At 35.9% G+C, this 19,869-nt stretch overlaps 1 long non-coding RNA gene across 1 annotated transcript in view; it reads left to right on the top strand.

Moving 5' to 3' along the window:
- Window positions 1–19,869, top strand: part of LOC135274824 (uncharacterized) — a 238,276-nt gene that overhangs the window by 206,334 nt on the left and 12,073 nt on the right. The window contains exons 4-5 of the long non-coding RNA XR_010342554.1: window positions 11,313–11,357; window positions 15,234–15,353. This is a non-coding gene — a long non-coding RNA (uncharacterized LOC135274824). The remainder of the gene's footprint in view (window positions 1–11,312; window positions 11,358–15,233; window positions 15,354–19,869) is intronic.

The following is a 19,869-nucleotide window of genomic DNA, read 5'->3' as shown; positions in this document are numbered from 1 at the left end:
ATTTATTTAATCATTCTCCTCATTTTGGACATTTGGCTTTCTTCCAGTTGTCACCATCAAGGGTTATATTGCAATGAATCTCTTGGCACATAGAGTCATAAAGGGAATTTATAATTTAATAGTATCAACTAATTTATAAGACCTCTGATATATATTGCCACGGTGTTTTTAAGAAATACTATACGATTTATGCTCCGACTATATGTTTCAGCTTTTGTTAGGTTATGCTGCAATAAAAACAACATCAACATTTCAGTGGGTTCAACAAACAAATCTGATATCTTGCTCCCAGTATCCCTTTACTGTGGGTCACTTGCAGCTCTTGTTCATCTGTTTCCTTCGTTCTGGGATCAAGGGCAAAAGCAGCAATTTTATCTGGGACATGTTGTTCTTAAGATAGAGGGACAAGATTAATGGCAGTGTGACATGATGGCTTTTAAAGCTGCTGTTCAGGTGAGGTGCCTGTCATTCTGCTCACATCTTACTGGCTAAAGCAAACCACATGGCCAAGCCTGATGTAATAAGGTGGGTGGCATAATCCTCCCTCAGAGAAGGAAACAACCAGAGGCCCAACACAATGGAGCTAATAGAGGGGTGGGGGAGTATATATTCCAAATAAATAATATAATCCACTAACACTAATAATTTCAATTTTCCCACAGCTTCAGGAATGCTGAGATTTGTAAAAAATTTTATGATTGAATATTTCATAAGAGAAAATAACATACTTTATTTAATTGCATTGTTTTACTTGTGAGGTCAGAATATTTTCATGTTTTTGTTCCATTTGGTTTGGTTTATTCAAGTTCACTACTTTATTCTATTTTTTTGTTTTTGAATAAAGTATTTTTTAATTAAGAACATGAGGCTCTTAACCATCAAGGTTAGTGTATTTTTTTCTGATTTCACCTTAAATTTATTTAGTTGTTGATAAGTGGTATATTAAAATTTACACGCAGTTAAATTGATCACTTTTTGGCAACTTTTTTCCATGTTTTCTGCTTAGAAATTGCTTTTCCTTATATAAAATACATTTGTATGTATCCTTTCTTTTACAATTTTTCCCTTAACTCTTTAACTCAAATAAGACTGTTTTGCAGTTAAAATACGAGATAAGGATAAAACCAGATCTCCCAGTAGTGAACCAGCATGTAAGTGATACCATCCTGTATCTATCAATTTTCTCACTTGCCTTTTTAATTGGAAACAGAAGCACAGAGCAGAAAGTGTACAGACTAGGGGGTGCAAAATAGTTTTGAGACTAAATAGTTGCATGACTTTGGGAAATTCAGATAACTTTTCTGGTTTCCTATCACTTCATCTATAAAATAAAAGCATTGGATCACAAATAGCCTTTTTATCCTCAAATGTCTTTGGCTTATCGATGGAGCTGGCATATTTTTATTATACATCCTACCACTGCCCACTCCTGTGCCCACAGCAGACATTAATACTGTAACAGGTCATTATTTTTCTTTCTCAGTCTTTCTTGTCCTTGTAATAATCCAAGAAGTTGCTGAATAAGTATGTCAACTATGACTTACCAGTAATGCTCTAAGAAGACAGAGCAGTTGTAGATTCCTAATCCAAACATCTGTTCTTAGGTAATTCTGCTTATTCTATTCAGAAATTGCCTACTTATCAGGCAATTTAAGGTTTATTTTGATCCTACTAATATTCAGCATTCTAATTCACCTGCCCTTCATTGGTCTCATACTAATTTTTTATCTCTATTTTCAAGATTTTCTCAGAGGCCATGAGGTGTATATGGTTAAACATGTTTTCAGTATTTTTAACTGAAACCAATTAGATTTTGCTATAACAGATAACACTCATGTTCTTATTATAGTATCAGTCCATTTTGGCTCTAATAAAAAGAGTACAAAATTTAAAAGAGACATAGTCTGTCACACTTAGAACTTCATATTATGTATTCTAAACCCATTCTATTCACAGAACAATCTTCTATAGCTCAGATATATCAACAAGCTCTCATGACTCTCATAATATAAAACAGAAACTTAGAAGCAACAAGATTCTTGAATCCAATTCAAGGACCAAACACTAATAGATACATCTTTTAAAATCTCCTATGGTAATAAGCTTCACTGGCAGAGAGAGTGCTTTTAACTCACCTCTTTCATATCTGAGATCTGAAGTCATAAGTACTTAAATTTTAAGCTGTATTTCAGCTTTGTGTCATTCTATATTCAACCATATTATATTTTTTAGCCCATGCTTTCTCTATATTTATAGCCTATATGTTAGTGAAGATAAACCCCTTAATAGCCTCTCTTGTTTCCTAGTAGCAGTATGTACAATCTATTTAATTTAATTTTTTTAAACAACCTACTAACACATTGCTGGCAGATACAGTTCTCTAATTAACTTTATATTTATTGATGGCTATAGGTGTAGATACAATATACACAGGGATTACAAGAAAAATGTGGGAAAAGGTCCCCATAGAAAAAATACCAGAATGTAAAAATCTTATTTGTCATATTGAAACTGATAATATCTCTTCTGTATTTTGATCCTTCTACCTTCTGACACAAGAAAAGCAGAGTCTTGGTGTTGGGTTGAAAGGGGATATAGGAAGCTATGGTAATATCAGTACCTCCCCATTTTTTGTGACCTCTCTTTCATTTTGAGTCAGATTTACACTTAGATTTCACATTAGATAACGGGCTATATGCTTTGAGTTACCTGTTAATAAAGGTTTTCTACCAATGGACTCTGACTCTGACGTTGTAAATTCCTTAGAAACCAATATATTTTCAATTATTCTATGGTGCAATGGACTAGGACAAGCTATTTTAATATCTTTTGTTGATGAGTCAAAACGACAACATCAAAAAACTAGCCAAAGATTTTGCAGGTTGGTAGTGACAGAAACTATTATTCAGATCTTTAGAATTTCAAATTGAGTGCTTCCCAATATATTAAACCCCTTCTACAAAGTTAATCATAGCTCCTTCCAACCACATTGAGTCCCAGAACCATGAATATTCCCCATTAGTTGGCCAAGAGGAGAAATAAAACATTTACTTTTTGTTTTCAATTGCTAGTGGCAAAAGGATATTGATGTGGTTGAGATGAAGCATTAAAATCAAAATTATGTAGGAAATAAAACGGCAGCATAAATTAGAAGTATTTGCTTCCCTTGTGGTTTAAAAGAGTTAGCATTATGCCAGCCTCATATAACATTCTGGGGGTGGGTTTATGGATGTATTGGGCGATATATCAAAAACAGCATTAAAGACCAATGAGTTAGATATGGCAAAAGGCCACTGCAGAGAAAATAAATGGTCATCAACAGAGGCTGTTCTTGTGGAAGACTGAATTTTTTTTTCTGAAAGATAGTAAAGTAGGACATACACAAAAACAGTGTTTAAGTTAGGAAGGATGCATTGTTATGTTCTTTTCCAATGCTTTCATTAATTTAGAAGTTCAAGGTTATGTCACCTACCTGACATCATGGGGTGAGCTAATTACAGATTATTTATCTCTTGTTGTATACCACATTACTCTAAACATAATGGTCTAAAACAACAGTACACCTTTAATATCTGTCACAGTTTCTTTGCATCAGAAATCTTTGAATGAGTTAGGTAAATACTGTCTCAGAGTCCCTCATGAGGTTGCAGTTATGATGGTGATGGAAACTGCCATCATCTGAAGGTTTGACCAGGGATGAGGATCTGTTTCAAAGGAGGTTCATTTGTCTGGCTGGCATGTTGGTAATGGCCATGAGCAGAAGGCCTCAGCTTCATCCCATGAAGTCCTCTCCACAGGCTGCTTAGGTGTTCCCTTGTCATGGGGAGCAGCTGGCTTCCCCCAGAGTGAGTGACCCAAAAAAAATCAAAGTGAAGACTCTAATGTATTTTAGGACCTACTCTTAGATGTTACATATCATCATTTCTGCAATAACTTATTTGGTATAAGGTCAAACCTGCTCAGTGTGGGAGGGGAGTATACAAGTGCATGAATCTCAAGAAGTGAGTATCATTGGAGGCCATCTTGAGGCTGAAGTGCTTGAAAAGCACCCAGTCTATTGTAAGTCCTCTGCCAGTGTTAATTGTTGTTGATAGTACAATTATTACTATCACAATTAATATTTCATTGCATATAACTGAAGATTTATATATTTGAAGAGTACATATAATCCTAAAGATTCATAATTTTAAATTTTTTAAATTGGAGTCCAATTTTGATAGGTTGAAGAAAGAAGACCAAAAAGATTAGTAATAAAGTGAGAAACCAGGTTCTCTGATTGTGGTCTTTATAAGCCATTGCTATGGTTTGGACATGGTGGATTCGTCTCCACCAAAACTCATGTTGAAATTTAATCCCCAATATGGAACTGTTGGGAGGTGAGGCCAAGTAGGAGGTGTTTGGGTTAAAGGAACAAATCCCTCCTGAATGGCTTGATGCTGTTCTTACTCTTGAGAGACCGTATTGGGTCTTGCAGGAATGAATTCATTCCCATGAGAGTAGGTTGTTGTAAAGCCGGAACACCCCTCAGATGTTCCCCTCCTTGTAGATGTCCATTTTCCCTTTGATTTTCTCTACCAGGTTGTGATGCAGCACAGAAGTCCTCACCAGAAGCCAGGGCCATGCCCTTGAACTTCTCAACCTTCACAACCATGAACCAATTAAATATATTTTCCTTATAAGGTACCCAGTCTCAGGTATTCTCTTACAGCAACACAAAACAGACTAATATAGTTATAAATCTGTCCTTAAAATAGTAGGAAAACTTATGAAGTATAATAATGTTTTATTTGTATTTGGACATGGATTGAAAGGTGAATGAGTGTAATATACAAATAACTATAAAACGAGCTTAAGAAAAAGTATTTTATTAATAAAATAAAAAGAATTTTATTAATAAAAAGAGTATTTTATTAATACTCTTTGTGTCAAGGACACCAATAATGTCCATATTACTAAATCCAGTGGTCACTTCTCAGTTCTCAACCTACCTGTTCTTTCACAGGTAATTGACTCAGTTTATCTTTTCTGCTCTTTCATATTCTCATCTCTTCATTTTCCTTTATCCCTCTGCTAATTGTTATCTGGCTTCACTGGTTACTACTTCATAACTTATTTTGGTGGTTCTACATCTTCTTCCCTACTTCTTAATTTTAGAGTGATCACGGGTTCTTCTTAATTTTAGAGCGATCACGGGCTCAGTCCTTGACTTTTCCTTCTGTGTTGCCACCACTTTCCTGGTGATCATATGTAAACGCTTGGGTTAATCTTGGTGTTCTCTCGATGCTGAAGATGTCAAATGTATATATTTTTATCTCTGATTTTTCTCCTGACATCAGGACCATGTATCCATCTGCCTACTCAATATGTCCATATAGATGTAGAATTGACATTTCAAATCAACATGTCCAACACTGAACTAATCTTTCTCCCTAAGTATGCTACTTCCACCTGCTTTCCCATCTAAGTTAGATGCCCCCTTCCTTGGATTGATTCTTGACTTCTCTCTTTCTCTTATACAATCACATTCCATAAATATATTACAAATCTCATTGGCTCTATCATCAAAATAGATTTAAAATCCACCTATTATTTTGGTCTGCATCCCGATCAGCTCTCACCTACATGACAGCACTATCTTGCTATGTTTGCCTACCGTCTCTCCCTGCTCTTCCCACCACACCAATCTATTTTCTCTACAATTCAAGAATAACTATTTTAAAATGCAAGTTGTATGGTATCACTTCGTTGTACAACATGCTGCATTGGTTCCGTATTTCACTCACTGTAAAAGCCGAAGTCCTTGCAATCATCTGCAGGGATGATTCAATCTGTCTACCATCATCAACATGTTATTGCTCTGAGATAATATTGTATCATTTTCATTATTTTATTATTGCTCTTTTTTTCCCTCTAGGCTGCCTGGCCTTTTAGCTATTTAGCAACACACCAAGCACAGTCTTAATTTAGGATCTTTGCCTACAAATCTCTCTTCATTCATTTTAGCAAGTATGACTGTCTCACCTCTTCAAGTCTAACTTGAAGAGGAAATGTTACCTCCTCAAATATATGTCATTTTTTCTTACTGAAAATTACAGGCTACCCCATTCTCCCCCAATACTGGGTACTATTTTACCCTCTTCTCCTTTTGTTTTGTTCCCTAGTTGTCTTGTGGCAAATTATATGCCTTTATTAATATATGTACATGTATGTATTATTCATTATGGTTATCACCTGTCTCTCCCTATTAGAACATATCCTTCATGAGGACAGGGACCTATGTCTTGTTTTCCCTAAAAGAATCCCTGGCACTGAGTAGACACTTGGTAAATGAATTCACAGCCCTGTGGAGTGACAGATACATCAATGTGGTGTGTACACCTATGATCAAGGACTGCTGTAACAAAGGAGAAGATATCCTCCTTTCTTGGGTAAAAAATCTTCTTCAGAAAATAGGCTTATTTACATCTACCCTATAATGGAGTTTCTGGTGAAGAAGAGCAGAAATATTAAAGATCTTTCTAGCACATTAGAGTACACAACTTGAGATCCAAAGAAGCCCACTTTTATTAAACTTTAAATCAACATAGATGTTTTCTATACCTACCTGCAAAAATCCTACTAATTCTTCAAGGCTCAGTTCGAATGTAATGTACTCCAAGAAGCCCTACTTAGCTCCCAATAATCAGAAATAAGAACTTCCTTTTGTAATGATTAGCTGACATCCAATTCTCCATTCCAAATTATAAACTCTTTGTGAATATAGAACTCTAGACCTATTTTTGTGTTTCCTACAATTCATTAAAAAGGTGTCTGCATAGAGTTGAAGATAAGAGGTTACACTAAATTATTTCTTAAAACTCTTCTAAACCTTATAGTATATTGGAATATCTCAATCCAGTTTCATTGATATATCCAATTTTGTTGTACTGCCGTAGGGCATACAGAAATTGAACCTATGAATTTGGTTTTATAGGCCTCTTCAACCAAGGAGAAGAAAGGGAAAAATCGTTCAAGACCTCTTATGTTCCAGGAAATGCATTAGGGATTTTTACATACGTTATCTCATGCAATGTTCAAAATAGCACCATTATGCAGGCATAATTCTCCTTTTTTGTTTTGCAAATGAGAAAACTGAGTCTCATAAATGTTAAATAACATCTTGAAGGTCACACATCCTGTAAGTGACAGAGCTAGAATTCTAACTCAGTTGTGTATTATTCCACTAAATCACCATCCACATGGCAAAGGAAATGAACAAATGAGAAGTGATAGCAAATTCAAAATGCTGAAAAACCAAAGGGGATGCAATAAAATAGATATGATGAATGTCACATTGGGGCACAGTTTGTGGAACTAATTCCACGGTGCCATAAACAATGGGTTCTGGGAAGAGTTCACTCTAAAACTTACAAGACAAGGATCTATTCTTGACTCTGTCTTGAGTAAAACACTGGTGTCCTCAGAGGCATTAAAAGCAGTTGCAATGCTAAGGCAGGATGATGGTTATATAATTAAGAAGTCTGGCATCTTTACTGGAGATCATATCAGTTACTGTTGGCCCAGTGAATTAAATACAATAGAGTAAGTTAGAAACTGCTGAAGGGAAAGTTAGAAATATAAAATCTATAGAATTCATAGGAAATTGGTTTAAGAATAATTTATGAGAAATCCCAAAGTTTTGTCAGTTATAGAACAACCAAAAAACAGGAGCTAAGAGGGTGATAACAAAACTAAACTGGCTAGATGCAAAAATAGAACCTGATTTAGGTGAAGAAAGTCTATTTTAAACATTTAATATTAGTATATGCAATTTCAGTGATAAGTAATATATTTAAGTAACTATAATATAGAAAAACAACAAGAAAATAAAAGAATATTATCTTATATATATCTGAAATAAAGCCTTAGGCCTTATCAAATACTTGCAACAGCCCTACATTTCCTATAGTTATATAATATGGGAAATTAGATGGCACTGTGCAGATGTCAGAGGCATGTGAACCACAGCTACTCCATCTTACATAGAAGCTGGGTAAAATGAGACTTAAACCTACTGGGCTTCATTCCCAGATGGTTAAGACATTCAAAGTCACAGAATGAGATAGGAGGTCAGCACATAATACAGGTTATACAGACCTTGCTGATAAACCAGGTTATAGTGAAGGAGCCAGCCAAAACCCATCAAAACCAAAATGGCCACGAGAGTGACTTCTGGTCGTCCTCACTGCTACACTCCCACCAGCACCACGACAGTTTACAAATGCCATGGCAACCTCAGGAAGTTACCTGTTACAGTTTATATGACCTAAAAAGGGGAGGCATCCATAATCCACCCCTTGTTTAGCATATCATCAAGAAATAACCATAAAAATGGGCAACCAGCTGCCCTCAGGGCTGCTCTGTCTATGGAGTAGCCATTCTTTTATTCCTTTACTTTCTTAATAAATTTGCTTTCACTTTGCACCGTGGACTTGCCCTGAATTCTTACACAAGATCGAAGAACCCTCTCTTGGGGTCTGGATCGGGACCACTTTCCTGTAACTTATTTCTCTGTCCTGTAACAGACGCTATGGAAGGACACTCTTATCAAAACTTTTATTCTTCTTTCTGAGCACACATTTTCCTCAATTCCTTGCATTATTTGTGGCCAAGTCACCGAATACTTGCTAGCAGAACATGACTAGAACTGATGTGTGCTACTGCAGGCTGAGCCACAAAACCCTCCTTATAGATGAGCATCCATGTTCTTTCCCATTCCACTTCAGGTAAATGAAGGAGGCGTCTTTGGCAGGCATGATTGACAATGATTTAAGTACAATATGAAAAGATCCCACATCACTGATCTGCCCACCAATTAGGAACATTGCTTTTTGAGCTTATTTAAGAATTGTATTTCTGTAATAGTTGACCTATCATATATTTTGTGTTTTCGTGTTACAGCAAGTAGCATTACCTTAAATAATATAAAGATTATTTATCTATTACTTATCAACATGCAAATGTGGAAGTGAAGATCTAGAAAAGTTAGGATTAGGGTAAAGATCAGGCACCTGGCTTTTTAAATGCTTCTGTGTGAGGCTAAGTGTCCACAATTATGGGAAGCACAGGGGCAGAAAACCAGGGAGTGATTGACATGAGTTACTTAGTAGATGTTTATTTAGGGAAAACACCTTACTTCTTAATGTGAAGTATAATTTTAGGGCATAGTCTGATTTCAGCCAGATTTCCAAACTTGGAATCAGTGAAAACCGCACAAAAATGCAAGAAATTGCCTCAATGTGTTGAAACCTATATGAAAGTAACAATAGAGTATCCATGTTTTTAAAAACCTCTGGTGAAATTCTAGTTGTTAGTCATTGCTTATGTAAAGATTAGGCATACTTAATATGTATTTTCTTTGGAAATTTAATGGGAGATGGTCACAAAAACAAAATTATTAGTAAGTTTTTAAACTGGCAGAAGAAATAAAAATAATTTTTGAAATAATTCAAATAAGTACCAGAACAGTGAACATGAACATAAAGCTAGGATTCACACCATATAGATATTGATTTTGACTATTTGATTAATTTGCTTGGCACTGGAAAAAAAACCATTTAAATCTGTGCATTCTCTTTTATCTTTGAAATAGAAATTATGAGTATTGGTTTCTAATTTATGTTGAAGGTAAATAGAAGGACTGTGTCCAAACACTAGACAGTACAATCTGCAATGGAGCCTACCTAAGCTCCATTACTAGTAAGTAGAAAAACAAAAATCTGCTCCTGTCTTAAAAATGCCAAAATTGAGTAAGCCGTTGCTAAAGACTTACAGTTCTTAGAATAATTTTGATACAGAAATTTCAGGACACACATACACAAAAAGTCACAGGTTCTACTCCCCCTAGATTACCTAAAAATATACTCAGTTATTTCCTACATAGCAATACGTCCTCTGATCAACAGTAGGAATCCTTTTCTGTGAATCTATCTGATCTTTCAGAGGATACATTTTTCCTTGATTTCAGGGTGTAGACAACAGAGAGAAGTTGCCTTTCTGTGGCTAAGTCTGCAGACTTTCAAAAAGGGAGAGACATATTGTGATCCCCTTTTCTACCCAATTCCAGAATAGAATTTCTTGACTAAAGGTGACATCAAATCATAAAGCTTTTAGCTCATGAGATACATCGGCCAGGTTTAAAATGCAAATTCCAACATTAACAAACAAAAATGTCTGAAGTATAAGGCTCAGCAGGTTTTCATTTTTCTCCTCCTTCAATGTAGTCATTGTTCTTGATTAAACTTTATATATAAGGAATCCCAGGCAAGAACTTAGATAACAGTCACTATCTGTTAATGCCACCTGTTTCCAATGGAAAAGGCAACAATAGGATATGCTGATTATCTGGTGTACCAGGGCTATTTAGGGGATTCACCAGAATCTCATACAGAGAAACACAGCACTGGGATTTGCTATCGTCTTTAACTTCCATCTATTCATTAAGAAATGAGTGTCAGGGGAGTAAAGAATATATTGGTAGCATCTATACTGGGAGGTAGAGATTAGGTGGTGATTCAATCTTAGTGTCAAGCAATTAGTTCTGATAAAACCAGGAAAAATGTCCAATAGGTCCAAGAGCCTCAACACCACAATAGCAGATGAGATTTCCGACAGACAGAAAAGTGCTGGAGAAAATTATGGTTTTAATAACTACCTGCTGATGGCTGCTGAATTAGTTGAAAGCTTTTCATGAAAGAGATGGACGAATTATGGCAGGAAGTTCAATAAAGACTTCAGAGGTTGGTGTGCCCTGACAGTTGGCAAAGTGAGTTTTATAGAAAGAGAATTGTATTCAGCTGCTATATAAGTCACTCTCACAGATTATGTTTTCAGGTTAATAATACTGAGGAGGAGAAATAGAAACAGTTTTAGAAAAATGATTTGACAATTTCAGCATACGGAGAACATTTTAGTTTTGAAGAATTTTGTTGAAAATAAAAAAAATGAAAGGAATGATGAGTGTGATGGTAAGTTGAAATATGTCCACAGGGTTGTCATTATAGGAAGGGATCTGAAATCCATGTCCAAGAATAATTGGAGAAAGAACATGGCTATTTTTTCCCATAAAAAGAGAAAATATGAGGGCAGCAGGATAGCCATATTCAAATGTTGAAGGGCTCCATTTGAGGAAAAACTTTCTTTCTACTTGGCTGAGAGATGCTTGAAGTTGTATTATAAATCAGAAAATGTGCTATTACAGGCGTTAACTGAATCATCCCTTTCTATGCTCTCAATATACATTAACAAAGGTGTTCTTTTTCTTTATGTTGCAGATGAAGATACAAGATTTTCAGAGTAAATAAATTACAAAAGACTAAGTAAGTAGCTGGTGTTTGAAACCATGTGTCAAATGTTTCCTGTATTTGCCCAAAGTCCTCCAAGGTTTTTTTACAAAATTAGCAAATTTTTATCTTTCTTTGGAAAAAATATAAAATTTCCAGACACTGACTATGAAGTTACAACATGATCAGTGTCCCACATTCTCAGAAAGCTATTATTTCCCTTATTGCAATAAATAGATTATATTCCACATAATGCTTGAAAGTTTCTATAAGATATCTCAGTTCAAAATCTGCACAACCTTGCTTTTTTTAAACCTTATCACAAACAGCTTATTTACCATTTCTTAAAATTTTATAGTCTTAATTTTTTTCACACATCATCATACATACATATTTTTTTCTTAGCGTTTCTGATTTCTATCGAGATATTTATATCTTAAAAGAGAGAAAAGGTAATTGTGTGCATTCAGAAAATACCAGACACATAAGCACATCAAAGTTTGTGTTTTCTCTCCTCTTTCTCTCCTTAGCTTGCCATCTGAAAGGCACTTGGCAACTGGTCAATAAATTACAATAAAACATCACTGCTTTACTGTAAAGTGTTTAACCTTGAGCATTTCCTAAGGAAATACACATATGACCTTTTTTATAAACAAATACCATCTATTTCACAAATACATTAGTCATCTTAAAATTTCTGAAAATATTGATTCCAAAACTCCATGCCTGGAAGTCCATACTAAGGAAATAATAACAAACACAGATGAAAGCTTGATGAACCAATCCCATAAAACCTGTAATATGTGTATCTATAACACATTCTTATGAAATAGCAGACACCCATCAAAATATTTATAAGGATTTTGTAATAAAATGAAAAACTGTATGCATATAAAATGGATGTTAAGTCAAATGAATTAGGATAGAATTTGTATATACACTATGATTTCAGTCACTGAAATATGCCCAGAAGAACTGAATAGAAATTATCAAAACATGACCAATAGCAAAAGCTGAATCATGGGATAATGTAGGAGATTTTTTCTGTTCTTCCTAATTTTGTGTACTTTTAAAAACATTTACCTATTACCTTTATAATACATAAATAATTAATTAATTTTTAAATGATTTTACCAATCTAAAAATATTTATGACATGCAAGACTACAACACCTAATGAGAACAAAGAATCTACAGTGAATATCAAGACTCCAGATGCCCTTGATGACATTTTTCTCTTCCCTAGAAAGAGACAATCCAATCACTATTATTCCTTTCAAGGATATAGCTCCTGAGACAATCTATGAAAATATATAGTTTATTCAAGCATTCCTCTACTGATACACAGCGAGATCACTTTTAATCCACTGATATTGTGAAACAGATAAAAATAATATCTTGAAATTACATCATTTAGACCCATATGTCTGGGTATTGGCCATTTTCCATTAACATTTTCTAGTGTCGTTCTTTAATCAGTAATTTAATTTTTTTAAATAAATTATTTTTATTTACCTTTATCTGTTGCTCCAGAAGTGGAATCAAAGACTCATTGTCTTCTTCATAGTTAACTGTCTCTTCTTGGCTCTCAGCTACCTTAAAAGTGCTTTGCTTTGTATTGCTCTGAAAGGCACAACAAGAAACAAATAGCTGAAGTCACAGGATAACACATTTCAGGGCACCACAATGAGGTGATGTCTAATAAGAGCAATCATGACAGTGGCACTGAACTCTATTTCCATAATTATTCACCAGTTCTAATGTCCTGTCTTCTGAGCTACCTTATGAGACAGTGAGTTCTTAAGTATTGGAACTGTTCCCAGAGAGCCTGGAATGACCCATCAAATATGTTATGGGAGAAATTATAAATGTTTGAAAGGGATGGATTAGAATACTTTTAAGATCTCTTCTAAGTCCAACCTTCCCTTTTGTGTACGTTAGAAATTTTGGACTAAAAATTTAGTTAACATTCGAATGAACTTGCGGTGAAGGGTCGGAAAAGTCACTTAGCTGTTAGTTTTCCACACTATAAAAATAGTGAATGAAATTGTCATGTCAGAAGGATACTACACAGATTAATTAGCTGATGTCTGCACAGCAATAAAGATTATACAACACAAGGTCTACCTAATAATAAAGGCTGTGTAAAGAGGCCAATTGGAATTTACCCAGCACTTTGTAATGGCAAAATGGGGGGCAAAGGGTGAAATGGCCCAAGAGAACTAGGAAAAAAAAAGAGTGCATAGCACACAATTGTAAATGCTTTAAAACACACACACCCACACAAACAACAACTTAATTAACCTGTAGAGACCTCTCTGCCACCCAATGATTGCCAAGCAGATAGATTAGACAAGACATTTAAAATAGTTTGTGGTTAGTAATGAGAAAAGGATCTGCAGTTAACCAGCTTATCCTGGTTTAGGCTTTTAAGATGACCTTCTAATTTTCCCTGTGTTAAAATTAGCTTTATTTTTTAGGACAGCTTTAGATTTACAGAAAAATTGCAAAGACAGATCACAAAATTCTCATAGGCCTCATAGCCAGTTTCTTCTATTATTGACACTTTACATTAGCATGGTACATCTGTAATAATTAATAAACCAATATTTGTACTTTCTAGGTAACTAATATTCATATTTTACCTGGATTTCCTTACTTTTTACTTATCCTTTTTTCGTTCCATAATCCCATCTAGAATACCATATACACGTAGTGCCATAGTTCCTTAGGTTCCCTTTGGTTGTAGCAGACTATCAAAATTTTCTCCTTATTAATAACTATTATTAAATTAACTATGATTTCTTCTAAATTCATATTTCAAAGCCCTAACTCCCAATATGATGGTATTTGGAGTTAGGGCCTTTGAGACATCATTAGAGTTAGATGAGGTCATGAGTGTGGAGGCCTCAAGATGGGATTAGTGCCCTTATAAGCAGACACTAAGGAGTCTTTTTTTTCTCTCCTTCTGTCCACCATGAGAGGACATAGCAGAAAGGCAGCTGTCTACAAGTCAGGAAGAGAGCCCTCACCAGAGCCCAATCATTTTGGTATTCTAATCTGTGCCAGCATCCAAAAGTGAGAAAAAATAAACTCTTGTTATTTAAGGCACCTAATTTACGTTATTTTGTTACAGCCCCCAAGCTGACAATGATCTTGATGGTTTTGCTGAGTACTTATCATATGGGCTTTTTTGATGTTTTTCTCCTGATTAGATTGGTGTTATATATTTTTGGGAGGAAGATCACAGAGGTAAAGTGCCATTTTCATTTCGTCAGATCAAAGGAACATACTATCAACTTGACTTTTCATTCTTGGTGTTGACCTTGATCAACAAGCTGAGGTCATGTTTGTCAGATTTCTCCACTGTAAAGTTATATTTTTCCTCTTTCCATATTGTGTTCATTAGAAAGAAGTCACTATGCACAGGCTGCACTTAGTGAATATGTAGTTATGATGGTGAAGTGTCTACATAAGTTATTTGGAATTCTTCTGTATGAGAGATTTGTCTCTTTCTCCCTACTAATCTATTTATTCAATTGTTTATTTGTATCAATGTTGATTCATGAATGTTCACATTGCATTTTGATTTATAGTCTAAAATGATTTTATTTAAATTGCTACTAAAACGTTTCCGACTTTAACAAGCAGGAACCCTTCCTAATGGTTCTAGGTTCCCCTTTGGCATACTCCCATACTTTTATTTCCTTAAGTACTTTAACTTTTGTTATTAGAAGATACTCCAGATTCATTTTGATATACCTTGCATCAACCCAAGAATCAGCCATTTCTCCAAGGAGCTTTGTTTATTTTTATTTATTTATTAATTTATTTTTAAAATTTTACTTTTATTGATACATAATGCATGTATTTTGGAGGTACATGTGATAATTTAATACATGGGCTTTTCCAGAGAAAAATGTGGAGCAGGATGGCCACATAGAAGCATCCAGTGATCATCCTTCCTGCAGGAACACCAAATTGGAAAAAATTATCCACCTAAGAAAGCACCTTCTTAAGTACCAAAACTCAGGTGAGTAATCTCAGTACCTGGTTTAAACATAATATCACTGAAAGGGTCACTAAAAAGGATAAGAAAGACAGTCTTGAAATGCTGACACTTCCACCCCGACCCTTATCCCCTAGCATTGACCACGTGTCTCACAGAGAAAATCTGTGTACTTGAGAGAGAGAGACCACAGTGATTGTGGGACTTTGCACTGGAACTTGGTACTGCCCTTCTACAGCAGAAAGCAACATGGGACAGAATTCAGCTGACATCCATGGAGCCAGCATTTTACCAGCTTCTGCCGGAGGGGAATTTCTCATACCAGCATTTAGAACCTGAGTTCTGGCTAGCCACACCACCAGGGGTTTAAGTGCTATGAGGTTCAAAGTAAACTTGAAAGCCAGTATAGGCAACAATAACCACAATTCCTGGGCAAGTCTGGGTGTTGTGCTGGACTCAGAGCCAGTCGACGTGGGGTGCATATGGCCCAGTGAGACACTGGACAGGACAGCCAAGGGAGTGCAGTGCAGCTCATAGCTCCAGAAGAGATTCCTTCCTTCTGCTGGAGGAGAGGAGGGGAAAGGAAAGAATAAAGAGGGCTTTGTCTTGCAACCTGGATGAAAGCTCAGCTACAGTAGGATAGGACACTAGGAAGAGTGCTGAGATCCCCATTCCAGGCCCTAGCTCCCAGAAGACATTTTTACACACAGCCTGGGAAAGAGGGAACCTGCAGCTTTGAAGGTGAAAAACCAGTCTGGGCAGGATTCATCTCCTGCTGACTACAGAGCCCTTGGGCCTTAAATAAACATCAGTGGTACCCAGGCAGTTCTCACAGAGGGCCTTAGGTGAAAACTGGGCAGTGATGGCTGCTTCAGGTATGACCCAGCACATTCCCAGTAGCTGCGGTGGCCATGGGGAGAAACACTCTCTGTGAAAAAAAAAAAAAGAGTAAAGGGGATTGCATACCAGCTCCACCATAGTGGGGTAGAGCACCAAGCAATTCCAAGCCTTGGCTCTTGGACAACTTTTCTGGGCTCACCCTGGACCAGAGGGAAGATCACCACCCTGAAGGGAGAGATGCAGGCCTGGGAACATTCAACACAAGCTGACTGAAGAGCCCTGTGGTCTTCAGTGAATATTGGCCGTAGCCAGGCTATAATCACCATGATCCTGGGGAGTGGTGGCCATAGGAAGAGAATTCTTCTGTATGAGGAAAGGAGAGGGAGGAATTGGAAGGACTTTGTCTATGGCTTGGGTGTCAGCTCAGCAACAGTAGAGAGAATACCAGGTAGATTCCCAAGTTTCCCGCCTCCAGGTGTTGGCTCCCAGATGATATTCCAGGACCTGCCCTGGGCCAGGGGTTAGTCACTTCCCTGAAGGAAGGGTATAAGCCTGGCTGGATTAACCACTTGCTGATTGAAGAACACTTGAGCCTTGCATGAACATCAGCAGTAACCAGACAAGGATTGCTACAGGCCTTGGGCAAGAAACACTGCTGCTGTGCTGGCTTCAAGTCAGTCCCAGTGAAGTCCCAGGGGTGGTAAGCCACAGTAGTGCTTGTGTCACCCCTCCCCACGAGCTCCAGGCAGCTCAGCATGGAGACAGAGACTCTGTTTGAGGTTAAGTTAGGGAAAGAAAAGAGTCTTTGCCTGGTATCCCAGGAATTCTCTGGGATCATATCCAAGACCACCAAGGTGACACCTCCATGAGTCTGCAAGAGTCACAGTGTTCTAAGCTTGAGGCACCCCGTAATGCAGATATGGCTGCAGTGACCAAAAATTTAGATCACAATACTTAATTCCCTTTGAATACTTGGAAAACCTTCCCAAGAAGGACAGGTATAAACAAGCATAGACTGCAAATACTACAATAAATACCTTACTCTTTAGTGCCCAGGTATAGCTAAACATCCAACAGCAAGACACTCCAGAAAAAACATGACCTCATCAAACAAACTACATAAGGCAGCAGTGACCAGTCTTGGAGCGACAGAGATAGGTGACCTTTCAGACAGAGAATTCAAAATAACTGTTTTGAGGAATGTCCATGAAGTGCAAGATAACATAGAGAAGGAATTCAGAATCCTATTAGATAAATTTAAGAAAGAGAGTGAAATCATTTTTTTAAATCAAGCAGAAATTTTGAGTTGAAAAATTTAATTGACATACTGAAGAGTCTCTGAACAGCAAAACTAAACAAAAAAAAGAAAGAATTAGTGAGCTTAAAGGCAGGCTATTTGAAAATACTCAGTTAAAGAAGACAAAAGAAAAAAGAATAAAAATAATAAAGTGCAATAATAAGATATAGAAAACAGCTTCAAACAGGGCAAATCTGAGAGTTAGTGGCCTAAAAGAGTAAGTAGGGAGAGAGATCATCATAGAAAACTTATTTAAAGGGATAATTAAAGATAAATTCCAAACCTAGTGAAATATATCAACTTTCACTTACAGAAAGGTTATAGAACACCAAGCAGATTTAACTCAAATAAGATTACCTCAAGGCATTTAATATTCAAACTTCCAAAAATCGAGGATAAAGATAGGATATTAAGAGCAGCAAGAGAAAAGAAACAAATAACATACAAAGGAGTTCTAATATGTCTGACAGCAAACTTCTCAGTGGAAACCTTAAAGGCCAGAGGGGTGTGGCATGACATATTTAAAGTGCTGAAGGAAAAAAGTATTTTATCCTGAAAATGTATATTCACTGAAAATATCCTTCAAACATGAAGGAGAGATAAAGACTTTCCTAGTCTTTATCTCTGAAGGAATTTTTTCAGCTCCAGACCTGTTCTACAATAAATGCTAAAGGAATTTCTTTAATGTAAAAAAGAAGAATGTTAATGAGTAATAAGGAATTAACTGAAGGTACAAAACTCATGGTAATAATAAGTTCACAGACAAACACAGAATATTTTAACACTGCAACTGTAGTATGTAAACCACTCATATCTTGGGTAGAAAGACTAAATGATGAACTTATCAAAAATGATAACTACAAGGCTGGGCATGGTGTCTCATGCCTGAAATCCCAGCACTTTGCGAGGCTGAGGTGGGTGAATCATGAGGTTGGGAATTTGATACAAGCCTGGCTAACATGGTGAAACCTCATCTCTACTAAAAATACAAAAATTAGCTGGGCGTGGTGGCACACACATATAATCCCAGTTACTCAGGAGACTCAGGCAGGAGAATCGCTTGAACCTGGGAAGCAGAGGTTACAGTGAACCAAGATCACACCATTGCATTCCAGCCTGGGTGACAGAGTAAGACTCTGTCTTAAAACAAAAACAAAAACAAAAACAAAAAAACTACAACAACTTTTCAAGACATAGATAGTGGAATAAGATATAATACAAACAGCAAAAGTCAAAAAGTGGCAAGGAATGAAGTTAAAGTGTACAGTTTATATTAGTTTTCTCTTCGCTAATTAGTTTGTTTTTGCAATCAGTGTTAAGTTGACATCAATTTAAAATATGTGTTATAAGATGCTATTAATATTTGCAACCCTCATGGTAAATTCATACAAATACAGTGAAGTTATTTTTGGCAATGGTGCCAAGAACATACAATGGGGAAAGGAGAGTCTCTTCAATAATTGTGCTAGGAAACCTGGATATTCACATGTAAAAGAATGAAACTAGATTTTATCTCTCATTGTATACAATAATAAAATCCAAATTGATTAAAATAACTAAATCAAACTAAGAAACTGCTAAAAGAAAATTGAGAAAACTCTCTAGGACATTGGTCTAAGCCAGGATTTCTTCAGTAATATCCCAGGAGCACAGGGAAACAAAGAAAAAATGGACAAATGGGAGCACATCAAGTTAAGAAGTTTCTGCACAGCCAAGGAAATGGACAAAGTGAAGAGACAACCCACAGAATGAGAGAAAATATTTGCAAACTATCTATCATCTATCTATCTATCTATCTATCTATCTATCTATCTATCTATCTATCTATCGCATATATATTGCATATATATAGCATATTTGTAGCATGCATATATATATAGCATATGTATTGCATATATACATTGCATATATATATATGCAATTACTTCCTAAATCAAAAAAGTAAAAAAAATTCAAATAAAAAAACAGCGCTCAAATAACTCTTTCTCGCTCTCTCTCTCTCTATGTATATGTGTGTGTGTGTGTGTGTGTCTGTATGTGTGTGTGTACACTCACACCTATTTACACATGAAAATTTACAAAAATTAAAAATACATTGATATAATTTTTAAAGACCAAATTAGTAAAATTAAGGCATTTGTTACTTTAAATATTTGTCTTGTCTTTATCTTAGGAATTTTGAATTACTGGAAATTTGAATCTCTTCTAACTATTTAGAAATATTCAAGAGATTGATTGTATTTAGTATTAGAGAAGAAGATTTAGGCACTACATAATATGGACTTGCACTTTTGAGACAATTTTTAACAATTTTCCCCAGGGCTATTCAAAAGAAATTTCTGCTGCTTCTGAGAGCAAAACTACTTAGTTCTCATATTAAGCAAGATGGTACATGTGATGGAT

The sequence above is a fragment of the Aotus nancymaae genome, unplaced genomic scaffold, assembly GCF_030222135.1.
Source record: "Aotus nancymaae isolate 86718 unplaced genomic scaffold, 86718_ANA_hifiasm-v0.15.2.pri h1tg000003l, whole genome shotgun sequence".
Lineage (NCBI taxonomy): Eukaryota > Metazoa > Chordata > Mammalia > Primates > Aotidae > Aotus > Aotus nancymaae.
Note: the sequence above shows the minus strand (reverse complement) of the source record. Positions and strands in the feature narration are given on the sequence as shown.